We start from the raw sequence: 25674 nt of genomic DNA, 5'->3' as shown, positions 1-25674 counted from the left end.
ATAGAAGACGGACGAAACAGACGAAGAAAAGAGAGACTCAAACTGCATGAACAGAAAACACAAGCTCTACCAGTGGCGTAACATCATTGCCATGGGCCCCGGTGCAAATATTTGCTCTGGGCCCTTCTAACAATTATATTGTTATAGAAAATATGGACTCACTCATTATTATTTTTTCGTCAGGCAGTTTGTTAGCTGTCTATTGTGCGTCAGGACCCCCGAAGGGTAAAAAAGAGGGCCGGCTACGCTATGTGAAGGGATATTCCTCCTCTCTTGCTACAAATCCATATATGGTCAATGATGTCACCATAACATCACAGGAGACTGCGCTGAAGACACGTTGGAAAGAGAACGCGTTCGTATTTTCCGATACGATGACGCCAATCCACTGAATCCAGTAAACTAAACTTAAAGCTAATAGCATTTGTTAGCATAGTAGGCTACATGAGGGCAAGTGCTGACTGCATAATACAGCATAGAAGTTTATTTGGAGTCAGACTGCAGCAGAAACCGTAAGTACGTTAAGTCTCCCCAAAGCGAGACTCGCTCTTCATGGGCCCTTGAGAGCTCTGGGCCCCGGTGCACCGCACCGCCTGCACCGCCGCTCCTTACCCCAGTGAGCTCTACCCACACGTGTTTGATTGACTGCTGATCTGGGGGAAGTACAGTGCAGAAACACTCATGAGTTTAGCATCAAAATAATAAAATGTATAAAGTGAGGATGACTACTTCAAAATATGACAGAATCTATTCTAATTTTGTGAGGGAATGTTTCACCCCCCTCCCCACCCCCCTCAACTTCAGTGGCTGTCCTGTTCTGTGAATGTCACCCGATTTATGTTTGCTGTGGTTATAGGTAGGTAAGGTAATCTTGTTTGCTGTGGTTATAGGTAGGTAAGGTCATCTTGGAGTCCAACAACAAATATCAGTGACCTTCCCTGCTCGCATGCCATGAATGCTAAGGTGCATGAATCATTTCAACAGATAGATGAAATGTCAGTCTAATGCAGAGTGATCAGAGGGAGACAGGGGCAGACTTGGAGAAGATAGCACCATCTGAAGAAAATCTTCTGATGCTGGCCATGTTCCTTGATCAGTCCAACTCCCTACCAGCCACACCGGGAGCTCTGTTTCTTTAATCTGCCTAATAGTGAGGCCATGTTTTCAACAGATATGCAGTGTTTTATCCTCACTGCTGTTCCCACCCTGATGTAGCCAGTAGGTAGGTAGGTGTCTAGGTGGCCTAGTTCAATGGTTCAAAAAAACGTATTTGGCTTCAGTATGCTACCCCCTTTGCTGGATTTCTGAATCCAAGTACCCCTTTACCTGATTTCTGAATCCAAGTACCCCTTTACCTGATTTCTGAATCCAAGTACCCCTTTAACTGATTTCTGAATCCAAGTACCCCTTTACCTGATTTCTGAATCCAAGTACCCCTTTAACTGATTTCTGAATCCAAGTACCCCTTTAACTGATTTCTGAATCCAAGTACCCCTTTAACTGATTTCTGAATCCAAGTACCCCTTTACCTGATTTCTGAATCCAAGTACCCCTTTACCTGATTTCTGAATCCAAGTACCCCTTTAACTGATTTCTGAATCCAAGTACCCCTTTAACTGATTTCTGAATCCAAGTACCCCTTTACCTGATTTCTGAATCCAAGTACCCCTTTACCTGATTTCTGAATCCAAGTACCCCTTTAACTGATTTCTGAATCCAAGTACCCCCTTTACCTAACTGCAACATTTTTGCTTAAGGTGCAAATGCACACTCCATCACACAATGGCCCTCATTTCCCATCATGTCTGCTGGACTGAGTTGTACAATTTGGAAATACTTGTTCAAGTATAGTTCCAGTTCACATTTTTAATTGTATATTATTATCTAAACATAAATATTTTGAAAAACCCTAATATTTTCATGATTTCTTGTTAATTTTTTTCCATTTCCCCCTTTCTCTTAAGTACCCCCTGTAGTACCACCACATACCCCTAGGGTTATGTGTACCCCCCATCTCAGTGGCGTACAAACATTTTAGAATAATAGTAAAGACACCAAAACCATGAAATAATAAACCATCTTATATTTTAGATTCTTTACAGTTGCCATTCTCTCAGGGACAGAACTAGACTCTCAGCACAGCTCATGAATTTCTTTCCAAAGCCTTTGCCTTGATGGAAAGACAAAGGCTTACAAATGTCAAGCTTTTAATAAGCCTTTGATCAAAATGGCTTTAAAATAATGAAAAACATAGTAGGTAGCTACGTTCAATCAGAGTCCAAGCTTGGGGGACCCCACATGAAATAGGCATGGCCTCAGATAGTACACCGCCGACCTTTACCTGTTGATCCCTCCCTGTCAGGTATGACTCCAGCCACCTAGTGGCACAGTTGTCTAGCCCAAGGGCCTTCATTTTACATAGGAGAATACCATGGTCAACAGTGTCAAAGATTTTTTGCAGGTCTAGTAAAACTAGACCGCACATTTTCCAGACATCAGCTTCCTTCCTAATGAAGTCAGTGAGATATAAAAGACATGAGTCGGTTGAACATGATTTTCTAAAACCAGACTGCTGCTCGTAAAATAAATTATAATCGCATAATTATGTATAATATATCTGATCATACACCACTCTTTCAAAAACCTTAGAAATTACACTCAAAATTGAGACTGGTCTGTAGTTGCTATAGGGTCTGACTTATTTCCTTTTTTATAGTTAGGGGTTACTTTTGCATGTTTGAAATCAGTAGGTACTTTGCCTTGCTCTAGAGAGAGGTTAATCATGTAAGTTATACATGGGGCATGGCTGACAAGTTTCCTAAGGGGGCGTGGCAGTGACAAAACAGATACAGGAAGTGACTCGAAGTTGACATGTCTATATTGAAAAGTCTCTGCTGTCGATCATGGGTGCCATTTTGTGATAGGCTGAGAATTGGCACGTCAGGCGTGTGGGCTGGCCTGCCTGATGTCATTTCCCCAGGAAGTCGGAAGTGTGAGATGTCTTTGTGAATGGGATTGTGAAGCTTGCTGAAATGTTTGGCGAGAGCATGATGTGAAGCGTTAATCAAAAGCTGGACTCTACACCGAAGATGATGGGCTAATGATGAACTATTTACTCTTGTGTAACCGTGAGCTGAACCCATCGTTGTTTGTTAGTGTCCATGTGTGCATTTATAGCTGCCTCGTCAGGCCGTCCACTGACATAGAATTCACAAGCAAAGCAAGGTCATCTGAACAGTTAAGTGACTATGCCACCAGGAGAACGCACAACTGATATGTGGTTTGTTTACATGGCGTCACCGCTGCGGTGTGTAACCATGCGTAAAGACGCGTGTGTTTTTTATGCATGTTTACACAGTGCAGTAGGAAGGCTATATATAGACAGCTCATGTGCATTTAGACATACAGTAGACTGCACGGCGGCAGCGAATGAAAAAATGTGTCTTACTTTATGCTGATTAGTACTCCATCAGCTAAGCACCCGGCCCCGGCTAGCGGGGTAACAGCGCTGCTACTGTACAACTTGCAGTCGCAGCATTTGCAGTCCTCTCACTCCTCCTGTGGCCCGCCTTATTTTTCGACAGGAAGTGTCGTGTCGCGTGTGGACTCGCGTGACGGGACATAAAATAGCAATAATTTCTTTCAACTTAACTACTTAAGACTAGGGTTGCAAACAGTCCCTTAAAATACGGAATTGTCCCGTATTTGTAAACAAAAAGACGTGTTCCGTATTGAACTGATACGGGACGCGCTTTGTGCCGTATTGGAGAAACAATGCAAATAGTGACAGGCTATTTTGTATTGAGCGAGAAACTCCGTAGCGGCTGCAGCTGATCTGCCCCTCAGCCTGTGTGGTGTCATGTTATGTCCAACTACCCAAGAATGCAGTTCTCATTGATTGTTGTGAGTCACGACCATTGAGTAAGCTATTTACATTGTATCTATACATAGTAACATGCCATTTTGTTGTGTTCAGAAGATTTAATCTGAAATCTCAAATGTTTTTGCACACTAATGATTTAAACTTTCATAATACCAGGTTTGTTCTATTCAAAATAATATGTAACATTGCTGTTTGCACTTTTAAAAGAAAATTTAATGAGTAGATGCGAAGTTGCATTACCGGTAGGCCATATCAAAATACGGTTTGCACTACTGTTTATTGTTTTTTCTTAACACGTTCACTGCCAATGATGTGTTGATACGTAAAAAAAAATCCAACGGTTGACTGCCAATGACGTGTTGATACGTCAAAAAAAAAAAAAAAAAAATTGACGGTGGGACGTGGATCAACGCCCCCCACGTCTCCTATAAAAATATTGGAGCCACCGAACGTGTACAACCCATTCCACCGACCCACTAAGTGGCGACAGTGCTCTCCAGACTAGAAAAAGCCCAGCCAAAACTGAAGGGGGACGCGCGAGGAAACCATTATCATACTGTAAAATGGATTGGCGAAAACGCTTTCGCTTTCGCGCATTATCGCGAGACAGAGACATAGAAAGCACACATTCTATTAGTTCTTTTGAGATCATTTGTGTTCACAAAATCTTAGCAGAAAAGAATCCTCGGCTCTTGAAAGATGAGCCAGAATCCTAAAAAAAAAAACTTGGCAGAACCTACCTACAGTATTGAAAAAACGGCTGGCAGTGAATGTGTTAAAATACAGCTGTTTTAGCCTATTAAGAATGAGAAACTACTGTTTTGCAATGCCCAAATAAACCGTAACTCGTACATTACATTACATTACATTACATTACGTCATTTGGCAGACGCTTTTATCCAAAGGGACTTACATTAACACATTTTTGTCAGCAATAGAGCAATCAACTATGCAACACAGTCTGACAACTACAACCTCTGAAGGAACAGTGGTACAACTTTAGTTTAGGTTAGTTTTTTTTTTTAGTTTTTTTTAGAAAGAGAGATGCAGGACACCTCGCCCCTCCTTCGCTACGGGGGCTCAAAAGTCGCTCATCCCGATCTCGACTCTTCTCGTCCCTGGCACCTCAATGGTGGAACGAGCTTCCACCTTCGGTCAGGACAGCTGAATCACTGCCGATCTTTCGGAAAAGACTAAAGACGGTGGAGGAGCGAAGGGAGCGCAAAGAGGTTTGGAACCTGACCATAGATTGCAGGTACAGGGGAGCTGACTGGTGTACTGCCCTGTAAGCCAGTACCAGTGTCTTGAATTTGATGCGTGCCGAGATGGGAAGCCAGTGGAGGTCCTGGATGGGAAGCCAGTGGAGGTCCTGGAAGAGGGGAGTGACATGAGAGAATTTGGGTTGGTTGAATACCAGACGGGCTGCAGCGTTCTGAATGAGCTGAAGCGGTCGGATGTCGGTGGCAGGTAGGCCGGCCAGGAGCACGTTGCAGTAGTCCAGGCGAGAGATGATAAGTGATAAGTTTTCGTAGAGATTCACGGATGGCGGCATTGGATTCGGGGTGAAAAAATACATATAGTCCTTTAGAGGGATCGCGATTGGACCTTCCGTTTCTTAGAAAATGTCGCTGAGTCGCTACGAGTTACGGTTGTGGAGATTCGTCCGCCCAGCCTGCAGGACTAGAGGAGAGAGATAGAGGACAGTGGGGGGTTGGGGGTTTCAAGTCACTGGCCAAACACTCTATTTCAGTGATTGCTGTCAGAATATAGAGCCATTTAACACTTAGGCTATTTGAACACAAAAACATCGCTGAATGCAGCTTAACACCTATCCGTAAGTTCTAACTATTACTGACACCGGTGGCGGTTAGAGTAACTGCAGGCAGCGTGTGAACAAGCTGACGCGCGGGCACCATACTCGCACCCGCACAAATAGCTGCCTGGCAACAGCAGAGGTATTGGTTGCTTTGTAACGTTAACTCATAAAAGTCACTTGAAAACGGCAACCTGGACAATTTATCGGTGAGATCAGCCTCGAGATGCACAGGAAGGATTCTGGATGAATTATCGGACGTTATTGTGGCATGTTTGGCTGTGTTTTGGCTTACATTGGCTGCGGGGAAATGGATAGGATATTCATGTTACCGTGAGCCAGGAACTACCCTGCTTCCCCTGTATGTACGGTACCATGTAATGCCTGGAGTTGACCAAACTGAACAATCAAACAATGTTTCATAAGCATAACAGTAACGTTAGGCATATTTACGACTGTTACAGTCATTATCCACACAAGACGGTAATGTTATTAGTGGAGCTCGGTGGTAATTTCTATAAATGTAAATCAATATTAGGTAGAGGGAATCCCAACGCGCTTCAGCTATTGGAGGCAGGCAGGTCCGGTGCATCACAGAGGTGGGACGCAGCATGAAGTAAAAGGAAGGAAACTGGAGCAGCTCGGAACGTCTGTCCTGTTACTTTGCACCTTAATAAAAGGCATTGAACCGTCCGAGCTGATCCAGTTTCCTTCCTTTTACTTCGTAAATCAATATTAGTTAGCCGCGATTAGCATCAAGCTAACGTTATACTAATGTGCTGCAGTTACAGTAACTGCAGTCAGAGCCTTCTTCCCCGGTACCGTCTAATAAACTGACCAAACTGAACAGTCAAACAATGTACCGTAAGCATAACAGACAGTAACGTTAGGCATATTTACGGCTGTTACATTCATTATCAACACAAGACGGTAACGTTATTAGTGGGGCTGGTGGTAATTTCTATAAATATAGCTAAATCTATTAGTTAGCTGCCTGCGTATAGCATCAAGCTAACGTTATAATAGGCAGACTCACCACCGCAGCTAACTGCAGTCAAACAATAATGTTCCATGACCATAAGCATAACGGTAGTAACGTTAGGGTTGCATTACTTCACACAAGACGGTAATGTTAGCGGAGTTTCTGACCAGGTGGTAAATCCATTAGCAAGCAGCTAACGTTATCTGGTCAAAACCACATTACAGTAGCTACAACCAGCAAGGTCTCTCCATGAACCCTCCATGTCCCCCCGATGTCGGTCACATTGCTGCTGTCTGGCCAGACGGACTTCACTAGATAAATATTTATTTATTTATTTTGTGTGGACTTTTTTCTGGAGTCTGTGTTGTTGTTGTTGTTTGCTAGCAGCTAGGAACGAACATAACGTTAGCCACTTCATGTTTGCCGTCTTCTTCGTTGGTATTTCCACCGGAGCCATGAGGACAAGGCAGGCTCATGAACGCGCAGAACGTCACATCCGCCCAATTTGCCGGGAAAGTATAACCTGTGAGAAGCATGATAATCCTGCAATATCTTTGCAATAACGCAGAGAAACGCGGCTGGGCTCGTTCTTTTAAGTTAAGGAACGGCGCATTCACTCATTTGTAATAGAAAACACTTTGTGAACAGTATGGATAGTACCTTTAACTGTGAATGATTACCCTAGACAACGAGATAAAAACAAGAGACAAAATAATTATGCAGAAATACATTCAAAGACCGGTAACAATATACATTATGTTCAGTTAAAGTGCAAGCAACTGCAGATATGTCTATGAACAGCCACTTGTCCTGTTCAGTACGGGTGTCGTTGAAACTTCATCTGTAATATTTCATGGAACTTAATACTTACGCTTTGCAAAGGTAAAACACTTAAACGTTGCTCTGCATCAAATGCAGTTGTTGCGAAAAATCCAATTTTGTTGTCTTCCCAGCTGTCAGAAGACACAATAAATGATCTTGCAACCAGGGAGAAACACTCTTCTCCTGCTACAGTTTACTGGTTTTGTTTGACTGAGTAATTTGAGGAAGAATCACCTAAAGTGTTTTGCTAATGCAAAGCAGGTGCAGGATAGAGCTTATACAATAGCTGCCACAGTTGTTCGTGGCTGCCATGGTGCAGTGCTGGAGGGTCACAGCATGCCATTAAGCTGTGCGTAAATTACCATGTTAGCATGTAATTGTTTAACCAAGATTGATGTCTGAATTTGCCTGGCAGTGGCAGGAGGTGTTCTCCCAAACGGTGCTCTTCTCACTGGTGGGGTTTACCATCCACGTCAGCTGCCCTTGTTTTTGTTTAAGCGAGTGATCTGTAAAAAAAAATTAGCTTAAATGTAGCATCTGGCTATAGAGAGTTTGGCAGTTTATCTGTGAGGTAGTAAGTGGTGGCTTTAATGAAGATGCATCGCGCCTGTTGCCGATTTATCTCCCGTCGTATGGCCCAGCAGATGCTAATGTAGTGTACAACCGCCACAGCAGAAGCCCTTCATTTCTACACACCGCTGCATCCTCATCAAGGCTAATACACTGTAGATCCAACCAGCAGGTCTGTTAGCACCCCTCCAAGTCCTCACTGGGAGCCCACTGTATAGCCTACACAGGATTGTACCCAGGGAACACTGCCTGTGTTGCTTCACTTGGAGGAGCTTCAGCAGCAGATGTTCATTATCTTTATTTAATTATTTATTTGTTTAGACATTTTTAGAGCACTTCAATCATCTTATTATGAAGTGGTGCCCCAGGAGCATGCGTTTGGATGCCTTGCACATGGGTACTTGAAGGTAGACACAAGCATTTAGATTAGACATTAGCCAGCTACAGTACAAGACAAGCAAATAGTAAACTGGTTGTCCCCCAACAGGGATGTAGTTCAACGCTTCGTCAGTCCCATTCATTGGCAATGCCGCCCCCTAGCGGCACAAAGTCAATGCTACAGTGTGACTAACAAACTAACGGACGGCGATGATCCATATTCCTTGCTTTGGTGGGGGACAAGAATGTATTGAAAATGGCACATTTTCACAGTTGCTCTTACAAAAGCATCAGGATTTCTGAGTACTTAATTTCCAACACATTCTCACTCCGAACTCGTACTATATCAATGCTTTGTCACGCACCTTGTGCGTTGGAGGCAAAGCGCCCGGTACCCTCGTATTATGGGAAGCACCACGGGGGGGCCGTTAAACAGGCACTGTATACCTGTTGTGGTCAGTTAAAGGTCAAGTTACACGGCTCCACTGGTTGGGTTTAGGCATTGGGTGTTCGGTAGGGGGGTCTTAGGGTTAGGCATTGGGGCGGGGGGGGGGGGGGGGGGGGGGTAGGCTTAGGCATTGAACTCTTAGGTTTAGGGTTAGGTGTAAGGTGACCAGATGTCCCCGATTTTCGAGGACAGTCCCCATGTTTGGGGACCTGTCCCCAGCTGGAGCTGTCCCCGAATGTGTTCCCGACTGTCTACTCCTCGTCCGCGACCGATATTAGGCCTAATGTGTTTCAGAGGCTCCAGCGGGCTAATTCTTAAAGCTAGAGGGAAGATACTTACCTAGACTCAAAACTCCGCCTCTGTTAGGTCACCCACAGGGGCGCTCTTTACACTGGCCATTCATTCAGGCCTCGTTCACAGAGTTGGCATGCAGCCTCTCCTCTCTCTCCCCACGGGGTTTTCATAGTCCTCTTCACTGGCTGATTACAACTCACCTGTGTGTGCTGCTCCACTCTGGGCTCCTCCGCTCTGGAGCTCTCCATGGACCGTGTCTTGTGTCATTTTTCAAATATCCGGCTCCATTAGGTAATCCGCAGCGGTCTTACGCTTCCTGAAAGATTCAGCGCAATCGCACGTAAAATGGCATAGCTGTGGCCGAACACAATTCTGCTCGCTCACTCACTTTCTTGTTCTATGATGTCTTTGACAAGTTCCACAGAACATACCTGAACGTTTTGCTTTCAGAGGCGAGCGTATACATTTGGCTAGTGTGCCAACTAAATTAGTTCATGAACATTGGGCTATGATCCCAGCACTCCCGCACTCAAAACACAACGTGTCTCAAGCTGACAAGACAAAACATGTCTTGTGCCTGCATTGCATTCTGGTCTATTGAGGCTAGTGTAAGTGGAGAGATTGGTCTCTCTGTATGTTTGTTGAATGTCAGTGCAAAATGAAGCCCAAGACGCACTCGCTCTTTGATTCTGAGGGACTGACAGCAAAACCTGATGGGCCTACTAACATTTGGAATCCAAAAAGTACATGACCAAACAAGCAAAATGAGGTACATCACAACCAGTTAAGCCACAGCCACACTGATCCATGGTTCTTCTGTCTGTCGTGATCCATTGATTTTAATGAACTTTTAAGGAGAGCTGTCCCGACAGGGCTGATGATGAAACTTCAACCCAGTTGAACTTTACCCGGACAGATTCGTCGCCATCCATTTAGCCAATCAGAGTCCTTCCTACGTCTGTTTTGGGAAATCTAGTGGCGACTGGCGAGCACAGAGACAACAGTCCGACCAAAACCAATGTAAAACAGTGAGAGGTGGTCTTTGGATGTTTTCCAAGTCAGTTTCTTCTTTAATTTATAAAATGACTGGGACACACTTGAAAACACACTTAAACTCACAGCTCTCACATCACTCAACATGTTCAAACACAACTTGCCACCACCTGCTCCTCTCTCCCATTATAATGCCCACAAAGTGGTTCTATTTCATTTACCTCACCATTGCCGTTTCTTATGTACTAAGTGTTGTTTCCTGTTGACTGTGTTATTTATGTGTTTTTCTGTGTTCATTTGATCTAATCTTGCTGAGGCCTCTTGGCCAGGTCATTGTTGTAAATGAGAACTGGTTCTCAACCTTACCTGGTTAAAGGTCAAATAAAATAAATACAAATTATAGTATAGTTTTTTCTTAGTTTGAAGTAGCAATGCATACTGTATTTCTGCCTCGCTCAACATGTTGATGGATTAGTTAGTTAGTTAGTGTGACCATGCTTTTGGATTTTGCCCTTAGGTAAACTCCCACAGTCCCACAGCACAATGTGCAGCCAGCTTTTCTGATCCAGCTGTATCTTGAGAGGATGGATTCACTCCTGCTATAGGATAACATGCTTTAAGCACGTGGCCCATTGTGGAAATCATTGTGTCCTAGAAGCTCATCTCATTTCTGTGTCAGTCAGCAGTCCACACTGCTCCAACAAGTCCCCAGGAGCTCCGAGACCCTGCACAGACTGATTGTATCCCACGCCTGATTTCAATGCTAATTCAAGCCTCACATCCAATATCATTTGGCGGTAATGCGGAAGTAAAGCAGTGGCAATCTCAAAGGGATTCTTCAGTCCTAACTTCCATATGCTCTGCTTTGAGCCAATTTATATTTAATGTTCTCTTTAACCTCTGTGTTATCTGGAATTCACAGGCATGAAGGACAGAGGATGAAACCAAATGTTTATTGAGTTGTAAATATTGTAAATGGAAGCAATGATGTTGTGCCCCCCTCCTCACGCGGCGTTTCCAATTATGTGAGGGTAATAAGGCTCCTTTGTCAGGTCAGATCCAGCTCGTCTAGCTCTCGCTGGATGATCATCTAGCTCTCCTGGATGATCATCTAGCTCTCCTGGATGATTGCTCCAATGCGACGTAAAAGACTATACACCAGGGTACTCAACTTGCTTTGCCCGAGGGCCACTTTCGTGAAATGATAGAAGGCCAGGGGCCAGTTAATAAACAATCAATATACATTTTTCTGTAGCGGATTGTAGGTTTTTGGCGTGTCAGCCGGAGTTTAGTCTGACAATGTTGTGCACACCGGATAGTTAGGTTAAGTACATGCATAAGTGCCTGGGTAGCGAGCAGATGGCGGTATTTGACAATTTAGCAGCTAAATCATAGATTATTGAAAGATATTCCATATTCCAGACTGAAATGCTATAACAGAAGTGGAGTATTGGCCAGAATGACATGAACATTTGGACACTTAGGCCATGTTCACATTACAGGCAAAAAATCCGATTTGCTGATAAAGTCATTAATCATCATTATCTTGATTGGTTTCCCAAATCTGATTTGGGAGTGTGTCCGCACTGCCACAAATCTGATTCTCAAGTCGGATCTGTGTGGCCAGACCTAAACAGCCTATCTGCATGGGTTGCTATGGTAACGACGTGGGCGTCAGTTAGGGCTGGGTCGGTTTGAAAATTTTAAAACCGGATCGATATTGCCGTCTAAACCGGATCGAACCGGTATACCGATTTTTTTTGTAATTATTCTTATTTTATTTTTTTTATTTTTTTTAAGCAGGGCTCCCGAGTGTGGCCCATAACTGTCTGTAGTGCAACTTCAGTCCACCTGATAGCGATAATACACCTCTAAGCTGGTATTGTCAACCAGCAATGATACTGAATAAAAAGAAGCAGGACACCTGTGTAACAAACACACCCTGTATTTATTTCTCATAACTATTCAGCTCAACTTTTCTTCTAAACATCAAAATAATAAATGAAATAAGACTTCTGCCTATAGTGCAACTTGAGAAAAGGCTAATAAAAACACAAGCAGTGCAATCAGAATGGATTGGCTTACAGCTGAGCTGCCTTATAAACTTCAAAACTCACAAATTCACACAATATAGGGCCTAGGCATGGGTCGGTTTGAACATTTTGAAACCGGTTCGATATTCCCCAAAAAAACGTATCAAAGCGGCTGCAGTTGGTGGCGATAATGCACCTCTAAGCTGGTATGCTGCCAACCAGCACGAACACTGAATACAAATAAGCAGAACCTTTTAACTGTAACAACACACTGTTTTTATTTCTCATAACTATTCAGCTTAACTTTTCTTCAAACATCAACATAATAAACAAAATAAGACTTTTGCCTACTAGTGCAACTTGAGAAGAGGCTAATACGAACAATAGTGCAATCAGAATGGACTGGCAAAAAATAAATAAAAATAGGTTTTTTCGGTTCGCACGTGATCAAACCGGTTTGGGCTCGTACACCGAACCGAACCGGTAAAACCGGAAATCGGCCCATGCCTAGCGTCAGTAAATACGTACATTGGTGACGTGGTTTTCCTGCGCAGAAGCATTTGATGACGAGTTGCGAGTGACGTTCAAATCAGATTTGGTGGATCTGCGCGTCCGCACTCAAGTCAGATCAGTCGAAAGCAGATTGGAAACTACCTCCATATGTGATTTGGGACAAGTGACACAAATCAGACTTGGAGCGTCCAGACTCATAAAACCAATCTGGATAAAGTCATTAATAGGTCACTAAAGTTCACAAATCAGATTTGGCCTCCTAGTCTGAACATGGCCTTATTCAGTGGGTATCTTGCATGTTGCGTTCAGGTGCATTGTAAAAAAATAAATAAAAAAAATGCAATTTCATCGCGGGCCACACCGCGGGCTGCCAGTTGAGTATCCCTGCTATACACAGTGAGTGCTGTGCTCATGAGATGTGGTGCAATCACTGGGAGGAATTGTCCAGCTATCTGTTTGCCTAAGCGCATTCAAAGCCATTCCTAAGGAAATATGCTTGTTACAAACAAAACAGGTCATTAAGTCTTTATTAGAAGTATCCTTGCGATGTCCTCGTTTGTCTCAGTGGTCATTATAGTTTAATTCAGTCCCGGTGTAATTGCTTTCTATCCTGTTAAATGTGGTTAATATTTACAATGGCTTCTAGAGATTGTGTTTTGCAGACACTTGAGAAGCTTCGTGCCACTGAATGAATGTCAATGTAAATACAGGCAATCTGATAATAACATGCATTTAATTGTTTATGGAAAAAAGACGGCTTCCCCCTCAAATCATTGCTACACACACACACACACACACACATCCACGCACAGGCGGGCGGGCACATGCGCACACACACACACACACACACACACACACACACACACGCACACACGCATGCAATCTCTCTCTCACACACACAGTGTATCTCACACACACATACACATATACACACACACACACACACACACACACACACACACAGTGAAATAAACACATTTTAGCCCAAGATAGTGGATTCAAAGTGTTGGCAGCTCCGGCGTAGCCTGCTATCCGGCCCCTTTGAAACAGTTTTCCGCACTCTGAATTTGCATGGCGATTCATAAGGTTATGAATTATTATTCTGAATCGCCATGCAAATTCAAAGAGTGCTGAGAACTTTGACTCATATGGGGCTGGATGCTGGCTGGCTAACTCCTGCCTGGATTGAGTATGCTCTTCTGTCTTGTTTGAGGCAAGACACCAGCCGTGTGTGTGTGTGTGTGTGTGTGTGTGTGTGTGTGTGTGTGTGTGTGTGTGTGTGTGTGTGTGTGTGTGTGTGTGTGTGTGTGTGTGTGTGTGTGTGTGTGTGTGTGTGTGTGTGTGTGTGTGTGTGGGGGGGGGGTCCTATCAAAGTCAATATTCAAGGACACACGCGCAGCAACGTGTGTGTGCCTGCGTGATTAACATAGTCAATTTTGTCACGCACGCACACGCACGCGCACTCTGACATGCCCAAACTACATGACGCGTGACAACAAGATGCGTAGTGTAGCTACTTACATAGTCAACATTGGGGAGAAATTTTGTTACGCGTTCACACACACACACACACACACACACACGTGTTCGCAGTTTTTGATACTATGCCACCGGAAGTCTATCTGCATCGCACACAACAGTCCGCGTACGTTAACGCGTCGCGTAGTTCTGTTCTGTTTTATTCTATTTCTATGTTCCATTTTCATCCAGTGACCATGATGAAGGTCAAAGTTGATTCAGCATGTCGCTGGCATCGTTTATTATACATGGGCCACATTACAGAAACTCCCTATCTTATGTCTTAAGTTAGGATAGGACTAGTTTAAGATAGGATTTTTTCTGATTTCGTATTACAGAAGCAAATCCTAACTAACTTTAGGAATCCTATCTTATCGTGCTAAATCCTATCTTATATCTTGTTAGGAAATCCTAAATACTCATCCAGCATCGGTTATCAACTTTTCTGTCTGTTACCCTAGCAACCACTAGCAACAGACACCTCCTCCTTTCTCAACTTGCGTGGGAAGTAGAAGCGCTAGTAGCCTGCTATTAGCTAGTAGGCTAACGATGTGTGTTGTTGTTGTCGAACATTTTTGAGATTGTGGGGCAATGGACCAAAAACGAAGGGCATTTAACTTCAAGGCAGATGAGTTGGAGGTCTTAGTGACCGCCGTAGAAAAGGTCAAAACAGAAACCGTCTCTGCCGCATCAGGCATTCCTCCCCCCTTTGGAAACTGTATGTACCGAGGAGCCAAATTGCTGATGGCTGTTGCTACCTCAGTTAAATTACGTGACATAGCAGGCTGAGATATTTTGGATATGTCGGCCACTTCAGTTTGAAAATCTCCCTTCGCAAAAAACCGAAGTGCATTTGTAAGTTGTACTACAACCGGCAGAGCCCCGTGTCGCCTAGTCGGTCTCTCCAACACAGGTCTCAGCTCCTCGGCTAGCTGCAGTATCATGTCCCGGGGCAGTCTGTATCGATTAACGAGCGTTCTGTCATCAAAACGCTAAACGTCATTCGGGTCCCGCATGAGCCTTTCGGCAAATACATTGCGCCTGTTGACATTTTGTTGGTTTTGCAAATGTAATAACAGCGCAGCCATAACGTAGGTAGGGAGGCTATAAATAGGCTATAAATTATAACGAGATGCAAGATGGCTGTTGTTCCAGTTGAAAATAGCGTAAATTAGTTAGGACAGCATAGCTGGCATCTTAAAGTTAGGAGAGCTTTTTTAAGATTTTGGGGAGTTGGGACGCTTCTGTAATACGCTTTTCCCATTTTAAATTAGGATGAGAATATTGACTTAGGAACTGTTGTTCTGTAATGGGTGTTTTCCTAAGTAGTTCAAGTCCTAACTCTAATTACCATGGTTACCAATCATTTAGGATAGGATTTGGAATTTAGGAAGTTTCTGTAATGTCGCCCCAGATCCCTATCTAGAGATACAGCACGTTGGTACAGTAGCTATAGCTAAGAGTGATAAGCTAGCTAGTAGCTGCAGGCTGTGTAGAGTGGTCTAGTTGCCTCCTGTGAGGAGGCTAGACTGAAGAGACTTTGATTAGCCAGCTGCCCAATCCACCAGAGTCATTCTGTGAGAGTCAACCACCATAGATTACCCACAATCCCTTGGGCCCACATTTTACAACATAAATCGCCCATTAATCCTCATAAACAGCATTTAAAACGTGTAATAATGGATACATGAGTTGGTAAAACTGTTTTTGTTATTGTTTTATTTTATTTTATTTGGTGAATGAATGACACCATGTTACAGACACAAACCCACCAGGCATAGGTATAAATAGGTTTGGATGTGATTGCCAAGTTAGGTTCAACTGACCCCTTGCAGCTGGAGGGATAGAAGCAAGTTGGTCAACAGTACAGTCCTGACAGCATGAATGATGATTGAATGATAATTATTGTATTTCCATGTTCTAAGTAATATTTTGGTCACTGGCATGAACTGGATGAAAATGGAACATGGAACTAGAATAAAATAGAAGCGAACTACGCGACGCGTTCACAGTACGCGGACTGTTGTGCACAATGCAGATAAACTTCCGAGGGGCGTAGTATCAAGAATACGAACGCGTGTGTGTGTGAACGCATAACAACATTTCTCCAACATTGGCCACACGTGTACACGCTGTAAGTAGCTATAGTACGCATCTTGTTGTCAAGCGTGATGTAGTTTGCGCACGTCATAGTACGCGTGCGTGTGCACGCGTGACAAAATTGTTCTATTATCTTCATGCGTGCGTTTATGCATGCGTTCGCTAAAAACGCATAAACATTATGCGTAACATTATGCGCAACGTTACGCGTAATTTTACGTGTAATGTTATGCGGGGTGCAGCAGTCAAAGCGTGTGCGCGTGCACGCGTGACCATTACAAGTCAATGGGGAAACTACATGACACGTCAAGCGTTGCTTTGCTACACAGGTGTCAAAGCATGCGTGTGTGACACGTTCAGTCCATAGCTGCGCATGTTTATTGAGTCGTTTGAACCTCCATAGTGTGTGTATGCGTGTGTGCGCGCATGTGCGTGCGTGCGCATGCATGTGGGTGGTATGCTTGCTTGCCTGCCTGCAGAAATTGATGGCACAGCATCAATATTTTGACTCCCCCTGCCTCAGAGTGTGTGAGGAGGGGCATGAGACATTTTAACTATCCCTGCCTCAGAGTCTGTGAGGAGAGACAGGAGACATTTTAACTCTCTCTGCCTCAGAGTCTGTGAGGAGGGACAGGAGACATTTTAACTCTCCCTGCCTCAGAGTCTGTGAGGAGGGACAGGAGACATTTTAACTCTCCCTGCCTCAGAGTCTGTGAGGAGAGACAGGAGACATTTTAACTCTCTCTGCCTCAGAGTCTGTGAGGAGGGACAGGAGACATTTTAACTCTCCCTGCCTCAGAGTCTGTGAGGAGAGACAGGAGACATTTTAACTCTCCCTGCCTCAGAGTCTGTGAGGAGGGACAGGAGACATTTTATCTCTCTGCCTCAGAGTGTGTGAGGAGGGGCATGAGACATTTTAACTATCCCTGCCTCAGAGTCTGTGAGGAGAGACAGGAGACATTTTAACTCTCCCTGCCTCAGAGTCTGTGAGGAGGGACAGGAGACATTTTAACTCTCCCTGCCTCAGAGTCTGTGAGGAGGGACAGGAGACATTTTAACTCTCCCTGCCTCAATCAATCAATCAATCAATCAATCAGTTTAATACATGTCCCAGAAGGGCACTTTGGTTCACATCAGACAGTAGTGGATAATTACAACATCATTACTAGTTTGAGATTAGTAATAACGGCACACTTCAGAATTGAGATACATTATTACTAGTTTGAAAGTAATAAAGGCACACTTCAATATTATACAGTACATAAAACATTTGTTGCAATATGTACAGATTCCAAAGGACCATCTACTGCCCTCAGCCGGGTCGCCACGTGCGCAGCGCCACCGATGCATTAGCTCCTCAAACAACGCAAGTGGCTCGCTGTCATCAGCGCCAGATGGATGTATATCGGAGGAAGAGGGGGTGGGGGGGGGGGTGGATGATGCAAGAGCTGTAACAAGGCAGGGGGTTTGGGGGGGGAAGAGCTCGGTTGCAGACGAAATGCTGGAGGCGGGGGGTGGGGTTTAGGGGAGGGGGGCGGGAGGGGGGGGGGGGGTTTTGGGGGAGTGCGTGCGTGACCGTGTGTTGGCCTATAGTCCTTAGGGTCCATGAGTGTTTGTGTGTGTGTGTAAGGTCTGAGCCTCCACCGGCTAAACACAGCTTTTTTTTTTTTTTTTTTTTTTTTTTTTTTTTTTTTTTTTTTTTTTTTTTTTTTTTTTTTTTTTTTTTTTTTTTTTTTTCAGAGTCTGTGAGGAGGGACAGGAGACATTTTAACTCTCCCTGCCTCAGAGTATGTGAGGAGGGACAGGCAGTGGCGGACTGCATAATCGGGCACGTCGGGCAAATGCCCGGTGGCCTGGCCTGGCCTGGCCTGCCAAATTTTTTTTTTTTTTTTTTTGCAGGCCAGGCCAGGCCACTCACTGAACAGCAGGCCAGGCGCCGCCTACTGGTTTACTAGTGGTTTTATTACTTTATTCAGGTTTAAAGTGGGTGCATCTCATTGTAAAATTGGACTTGGCCCAAATTGGGCTTCAAACGGCCCAAATCGGGCTTCAAACAGCCCAAATCTGGCTTTAAACGACCCAAATCTGGCTTCAAACCGCCCAAATTGGGCTTCAAACGGCCCAAATTGGGCTTCAAACGGCCCAAATCAGGCTTTAAACGACCCAAATCTGGCTTCAAACCGCCCAAATTGGGCTTCAAACGGCCCTAATTGGGCTTCAAACGCCCCAAATTTTTCGCCGGCGCCCTTCGGACGCCGGCACGCGCGTCGCCCCATAGCGGCCTGGCCTGCTTGGTATCTAATGCCCGGCCTGAATTATGATCCCAGTCCGCCCCTGGGGACAGGAGACATTTTAACTCTCCCTGCCTCAGAGTCTGTGAGGAGGGACAGGAGACATTTGAACTCTCCCTGCCTCAGAGTGTGTGAGGAGGGACAGGAGACATTTTAACTCTCCCTGCCTCAGAGTCTGTGAGGAGAGACAGGAGACATTTTAACTCTCCCTGCCTCAGAGTCTGTGAGGAGAGACAGGAGACATTTTAACTCTCCCTGCCTCAGAGTCTGTGAGGAGGGACAGGAGACATTTTAACTCTCCCTGCCTCAGAGTCTGTGAGGAGAGACAGGAGACATTTTAACTCTCCCTGCCTCAGAGTGTGTGAGGAGGGGCAGGAGACATTTTAACTCTCCCTGCCTCAGAGTCTGTGAGGAGGGACAGGAGACATTTTAACTCTCCCTGCCTCAGAGTCTGTGAGGAGAGACAGGAGACATTTTAACTCTCCCTGCCTCAGAGTCTGTGAGGAGGGACAGGAGACATTTTAACTCTCTCTGCCTCAGAGTCTGTGAGGAGGGACAGGAGACATTTTATCTCTCCCTGCCTCAGAGTCTGTGAGGAGAGACAGGAGACATTTTAACTCTCCCTGCCTCAGAGTCTGTGAGGAGAGACAGGAGACATTTTAACTCTCCCTGCCTCAGAGTCTGTGAGGAGGGACAGGAGACATTTTAACTCTCCCTGCCTCAGAGTCTGTGAGGAGGGACAGGAGACATTTTAACTCTCTCTGCCTCAGAGTCTGTGAGGAGAGACAGGAGACATTTTAACTCTCCCTGCCTCAGAGTCTGTGAGGAGAGACAGGAGACATTTTAACTCTCCCTGCCTCAGAGTCTGTGAGGAGAGACAGGAGACATTTTAACTCTCCCTGCCTCAGAGTCTGTGAGGAGAGACAGGAGACATTTTAACTCTCTCTGCCTCAGAGTCTGTGAGGAGGGACAGGAGACATTTTAACTCTCCCTGCCTCAGAGTCTGTGAGGAGAGACAGGAGACATTTTAACTCTCCCTGCCTCAGAGTCTGTGAGGAGAGACAGGAGACATTTTAACTCTCCCTGCCTCAGAGTCTGTGAGGAGAGACAGGAGACATTTTAACTCTCCCTGCCTCAGAGTCTGTGAGGAGGGACAGGAGACATTTTAACTCTCTCTGCCTCAGAGTCTGTGAGGAGGGACAGGAGACATTTTAACTCTCCCTGCCTCAGAGTCTGTGAGGAGAGACAGGAGACATTTTAACTCTCTCTGCCTCAGAGTCTGTGAGGAGAGACAGGAGACATTTTAACTCTCCCTGCCTCAGAGTCTGTGAGGAGAGACAGGAGACATTTTAACTCTCTCTGCCTCAGAGTCTGTGAGGAGAGACAGGAGACATTTTATCTCTCTGCCTCAGAGTGTGTGAGGAGAGACAGGAGACATTTTAACTCTCTCTGCCTCAGAGTCTGTGAGGAGGGACAGGAGACATTTTAACTCTCCCTGCCTCAGAGTCTGTGAGGAGAGACAGGAGACATTTTAACTCTCTCTGCCTCAGAGTCTGTGAGGAGAGACAGGAGACATTTTATCTCTCTGCCTCAGAGTGTGTGAGGAGAGACAGGAGACATTTTAACTCTCCCTGCCTCAGAGTCTGTGAGGAGAGACAGGAGACATTTTAACTCTCCCTGCCTCAGAGTCTGTGAGGAGGGACAGGAGACATTTTAACTCTCTCTGCCTCAGAGTCTGTGAGGAGGGACAGGAGACATTTTAACTCTCCCTGCCTCAGAGTCTGTGAGGAGGGACAGGAGACATTTTAACTCTCCCTGCCTCAGAGTCTGTGAGGAGGGACAGGAGACATTTTAACTCTCCCTGCCTCAGAGTCTGTGAGGAGGGACATGAGACATTTTAACTCTCCCTGCCTCAGAGGCTGTGAGGAGAGACAGGAGACATTTTAACTCTCCCTGCCTCAGAGTCTGTGAGGAGAGACATGAGACATTTTAACTCTCCCTGCCTCAGAGTCTGTGAGGAGGGACATGATACATTTTAACTCTCTCTGCCTCAGAGTGTGTGAGGAGAGACAGGAGACATTTTAACTCTCTCTGCCTCAGAGTGTGTGAGGAGGGACAGGAGACATTTTAACTCTCTCTGCCTCAGAGTGTGTGAGGAGAGACAGGAGACATTTTAACTCTCTCTGCCTCAGAGTGTGTGAGGAGGGACAGGAGACATTTTAACTCTCTCTGCCTCAGAGTGTGTGAGGAGGGACAGGAGACATTTTAACTCTCTCTGCCTCAGAGTCTGTGAGGAGGGACAGGAGACATTGAACTGTACTTAGTGAAAGATGTACGAGCACAGCACAGCAGACGGGAGCCCAGGGGAACCAAATGTAAAGTGGGAGGAAAATCATTAGCTTTGTTTTGCATGTTCCCTCTCAATTATGTGTCTCCCAAGTCTGGCAGAACAGTGTAAAAATAATAAGATCGGCAACTTGGATAGCAATTTATCACTCGCCTTTGTAGCATGCGGCTTCAAAAACCATCTTCAGTTAGCTTGCCTGAATTACAGCTCTCTGCTCAGCCGCTGCCCAGGCCCAGGCCCAATCACAAAGCTCTGTTCAGCCGCTGCCCAGGCCCAATCACAAAGCTCTGCTCAGCCGCTGCCCAGGCCCCAATCACAAAGCTCTGCTCAGCCGCTGCCCAGGCCCCAATCACAAGCTCTGTTCAGCCGCTGCCCAGGCCCAATCACAAAGCTCTGTTCAGCCGCTGCCCAGGCCCAATCACAAAGCTCTGTTCAGCCGCTGCCCAGGCCCCAATCACAAAGCTCTGCTCAGCCGCTGCCCAGGCCCAATCACAAAGCTCTGTTCAGCCGCTGCCCAGGCCCAATCACAAAGCTCTGTTCAGCCGCTGCCCAGGCCCCAATCACAAAGCCACATTTCATGGCAAGGAGTGGATGTAGGCGCCTCCGCCTTGTGACAAAACTATTGCTCATTCCACCTCTCAATATTTATCATAGTACAATTTCCCCCCACCGCCTCGCTCTCAAGGGCATGATTTATGACACGCTCGCCCGCAGCCTCATCAGAACGAAGACGCGTTCATCACAGAGACTTTTCACAGGCATCGGTTTTGTTTAATCCAAAAGCAGGAGGAGAGAGAGAGAGAGAGAGAGCGAGAGAGAGAGAGAGAAAGAGAGAGAGAGAGAGAGAGAGAGAGAGAGAGAGAGCAGGGGATAGATGGAGAATGGAGAGCGAGAGAGACGGAGAGCTAACCGGAGAGAGTGAAGAGGAGAAAGCTAGAAAGCAGCATCCACTTATCTATACATCAAAGAGGTGACACCGCCTTGCAAATTTGCTAAAGCTCATTTGTAATGTTTTCCGCTTGTCACTGGCCTTAATGCACACTGCTCATGGGAGTCGCAGGCTGTCACATGATCTGTCACATGATCAATGGGAAGAGAGGAAAGTTACATCTCACCATTAAACGCTTTGGACTCGCAATATGCAAAGCGCGGCCGCGATGACTGATGCTTCTTTGCGCCGGGCTGGGGGACGTTGTCAGATAGATTATAAATTGCACTTTTGGTGCACAAGCGAAGGCACGCTCCCCTGCATATAAAGGCGAAGGCTTTGTCTGAGCACTCTTTCAATGTCACCCTCGGCCTCGCTCCCCTCGCCAGGCCTGTGAAGCTGTGTGTGTGTGTGTGTGTGTGTGTGCGTGCGTGTGCGTGTGTGTGTGTGTGTGTGTGTGTGTGTGTGTGTGTGTGTGTGTGTGTGTGACTCAGGCCAGCTGTAATGTGAGCGAGCGATCAGAGCTCGTTATCTAGCCATTTCGCTTCACATAGCCTTTAATGATTTTGCAGTGATTATGAACCATCGTCAGGGCCAAGAGGTCCCTCCTTTAAATCATGGCTTAATTGGGGCAAGCTGGTGTATATGGATTAGTAATAAGAAAATGACGTCCAGGATTCCCAAAGTAGATTTTTTTTCTCTCCCCGTGTCCGCTTGTCAAATATGAATTTTTTAATCCTGTGTCATTGTCTGCTCGCACGCCTTCTCGGCGGAGTTCAGAGCCTCCTCCTCAGGGCGGGCAAATCTAGTCAAACAGAGATAACATACCATTTATCATGATTATTGAATCTTTCTGAGAATCCCCTTGATAGACTCTCCATACAAGGGCATTATTAAAAACAGTTCAATCCACAGGGTAATTAAAGTCTATTAACGCGTAATCATCAATTATACAAGAGACATAATCTATTTTTGGCTTCCACTAAACACTGAGTGTCGGCGCTGAAGAAATGATATCCTCAGCTGCCCTATGTGATGTGTTTGACAGCTAGCTGTATATATGGTAGACTCAAGTGAAAGGAGAAAAGTCTTTAATTGGAGGCAGAGTATCAGTGTTGAAATAATCTGATTATGGGCGGGGGGGGCTGTCAAGGTAATAATCTGATTATGGGGGGGCTGTCAAGGTGAGAAAGATATCTCATTAAACGTGCATTTAGAAACTGGGGATTCCATTGTCTGTCATGACAGAAGCCTATAGCCCTCCTGCCCTCATGTGCTTTGTTTATACGTGTCTCCGAAAATTCATATTTGGCAAAACACCTGAGGACACTGTCGGTCGGCAGGAGAAAATTGCAAACAGGCACTCAGCTTTGCCATCAGCGCTGCACTAAGAGCACCTGTCAGCTCTTGGGTCTAATTCGCTCATTCAAATTATAACGGGGTAGCAACAAATGCAAATCTGTGAAAAGCTCGTTTTTGATGGTCTCTGTTGCTGAGCTGGTCTGGGTGGTTGACTAACTCGCTGCACTAGAGGTGCTGGATTCAATTCAAATTACTTTATTTTCTACAAGGAACTTCAATTGTGCAATAGACAAGTAAACAAAACAAATACAACACTCACAAACAATGGATCGATCATAGGACGGTCACAACCGTGGCTGTTACAGTAGTAGCCATGATTGTGGTTTAGCCGACCGGTGTTTTAAAATAACTCGTTGTCATAATACACTAAATACTTTAGCGGGTGGATCCATTACAGGTAAGATATATTCATTGTTTGTCATAAAGCTTTCTCCTCAGCACAAATCCGAACACAATGGCGCCCCGGAGGAAATCATAGCCTGATTCACTGTATTTCCTCCTGTCGCAAACATTTCACTGAATATATCCATTCAATTTCCTGCACCCTGTGAAATCCATTTACTTTGTCTTGCCAAATGCCTTGGACTTCCCCGGCACCAGAACGGCAATAATGACATAAACGACCACACAAATGAATGGAGATCTCTCTGCTGTATATCAATTGCTCGAGGAAGTTGGGCGACTTTAAACAGAGCTGGTCTTATGGTGGTGGCTTTTTCAAAATGCACATGGTGGCCAGGATCCCCCAGGACACCCCCCCCCCCCCCCCCGCCCCACCCAGGAGAGGAAAATACTTGGTTAAGCTGTTTATTGATCTGGGAGGAAAGGTAATTCCCAGTCCAGTGCTTCTTCCTGTGAGGGCAAGCCTTTTAGAGGAAGACCTCTCTGCACAGACAGTCACTACTGATACACATCACATATCCATCCACCCACACCGGCAACAGCACAGATACAAGCAGGCAGGCTCTCTCTCTCTCTCTCTCTCTCTCTCTCTCTCTCTCATACAATTGCATACATTATACTTGCTGTGTGGACATACAGTATCCCACACATCACAGTTATGCACATACACAATTGCAATGTATGTACACATCACACATCACACACACACACACACACACACACACACACACACACTGCCCATTGTATCATGATTTACGAGAGATACTATTTAAAAAAAGTTCACTCCCCTGAGCTAAACCTAGGCTTTGAAGAAGGAGCCATACTTGAATTTATTTTTGATAACATCTTTGCTTTTTCCGAATATATTTCATATGCGTGGGATAGGAGGAGAAAGATGACCTATGATAGATAATTCATATATTTTACTTATTACATATTGTAGTTAAATTTGTGTATTCTGCTGTCCATTTCCTGAGTGTACTGTTTCGCTGTCTGATGGAGTATGCACCGGAATCGGTATGTTAATAACTTTATGTTGATGTGTCTGATAATCACACACACACACACACACACACACACACACACACACACACACACACACACACACACAGCACTCAAACAGCACCACTAATGGAGCGCAACAGTCATGTGACTTTCTGTGATGTTTCCAGCCCCGGAAGAGAGTTTGGAAAACATTTGGAGCAAAAACAAAACATAACAAGCAGGGGGGGAAATCTAATTTCCGACTTCCCCCGTTTTTATCTTTTCTTTTTGCTCCAAGTAGCCTACATTATTGTGAGTGTTTCTTTGGACTTGTAGCAAGAGCGCAAACACCCTATCTCATTTTTACTTTTTGCTCCAAGTGAAATGTTTTATGGTCACTCACAATTCAGTAGGTCACGAGTTGGCTTGGTTCCAGCCTTAAAACTCGTTCTACAGTATTAAGGATTTCTCAAAATGTCTATGGAGAAAATGAATGGAGAACTCTCTGGGGCTGGAAACGTCACAGAGAGAGTCACATGACTGTTGAGCTCTATATAGGCCTATCCGACTGCTTCAACATTCAATAAGCTATTCCATGTGCAGTGCACATACAGACATTTAACCACACGCGCACACACACACACACACACACACACACACACACACACACACACACACACACACACACACACACACACACACACACACACACACACACACACACACACACACACACACACACACACACACACACACACACACACACACACACACACAGTGCACATACAGACATTTACCCAGCCCTGTGCACTGACTTTCAATCTGGCTCAGTGTCACACTGGCCGACTCGCAGCACAAAGACATGTCAGCCAGGCATCTGTAGAAATCCATACAGAACATTTTCACACGGCCTGGAGATGTACTTGCAGATGCACATAATGTATCAACTTGTCAGCATATCTTCCTTCATTCCGAGACGCTGTTACGCTGCCTGTCTATTCATTAAGGTCCTC

Source organism: Poromitra crassiceps (assembly GCF_964638095.1).
Source record: "Poromitra crassiceps genome assembly, chromosome: 2".
In the NCBI taxonomy this organism is placed as follows: domain Eukaryota; kingdom Metazoa; phylum Chordata; class Actinopteri; order Beryciformes; family Melamphaidae; genus Poromitra; species Poromitra crassiceps.
The sequence above is the reverse complement of the archived record's forward strand: the minus strand, read 5'-3'. Positions refer to the sequence as shown.